This window comes from Tupaia chinensis, unplaced genomic scaffold, assembly GCF_000334495.1.
Source record: "Tupaia chinensis unplaced genomic scaffold, TupChi_1.0 Scaffold000077_1, whole genome shotgun sequence".
In the NCBI taxonomy this organism is placed as follows: domain Eukaryota; kingdom Metazoa; phylum Chordata; class Mammalia; order Scandentia; family Tupaiidae; genus Tupaia; species Tupaia belangeri.
Genome location: NW_006159538.1, coordinates 4,198,431 through 4,199,499, shown reverse-complemented (window position 1 = coordinate 4,199,499; position 1,069 = coordinate 4,198,431).

Below are 1,069 nucleotides of genomic sequence, written 5' to 3'. Positions count from 1 at the left end.
AATTCCAGGCAGAGCGAACACTGAGTTAAAGGCACTGAGGCAGCAGGTAACATGTCCGAGGAACAGCAAGGCAGCCAATGGGCCACAGCAGAACAGACTATGAGGGAGTGGTGAGTGAGTTCAGAAAGTGGACAGAGAGCAGGCAGAGTCTATAGGCCGCAGTGGGGAGTCGGGATTACATTCTAAGTGAAATGAAATCCACTAGAGGGTCTGAGGCAAAGGAGTAAAATATTTTGACTTTCATATTAAAAGTAACACTGGATTCTGTAGTAAGACTGGCTTATGGGAGTGGTCAAGGGTGAAGGCAGAGACACCACTTAAGAAACTATCACAGGGGGCCAGCAGGTTAAGGCTCTAGACTTCCACATGGCTGAACATGGTTGGAGTCCCAAACATGGTGGCTTGAAACTCACACTAGGCATGTGTTCATGAGTGCCCAAAATCCCAGGAGAAGAATGGAGAAGAGATTGCAGTGTGGCCATCCTCCTTGGGGACTGATTTCTCACTTTCTCTGTCTCTCCCAAAAGCACACATGTCCAGGACCAGCAGTTGGTGTAATGGCTATGTCGCTGGACTCCCACGCAGTAGACCGCGGTTCGCGTCCTGGACCCGGAGGCTTAAAACTCACGCCCGGCGCGTGTGCATGTGTGCCCAAGATCCCGAGAGGAGAGTGGAGGAGAAGGGATTGCAGCGTGGCCATCCCCCCTGGGGGGTGATTTCTCGCTTTCTGTCTGTTTCTCTGTCTCTCTCTGTCTGTCTTCCGGTGAGTGCACGCGCCCTATAGTGAAAAATCTCTCCAAAAAAAAAAAGCACACATGTCTGAAAAAAAGAAAAAAAAAAAAAAAAAGGCAGCAGCAGCTTCTATTACAATACATCATGAAGAAAACATGGTATTTAGGACAAAGGTAGCTAGAGCAGAGGTGAAAAGTCGCCAGGACTGCATGTATAGCCAAAGGAGTGCCAGCCAGGATTTGCCGATGAACTGATGTGGGCATAGCGCCTGTCCAAAGGACTCAAAGGCGACGTCCAGTTCTTTTTGCCTCATTAAATCAAAGATCGGCAGTATCAT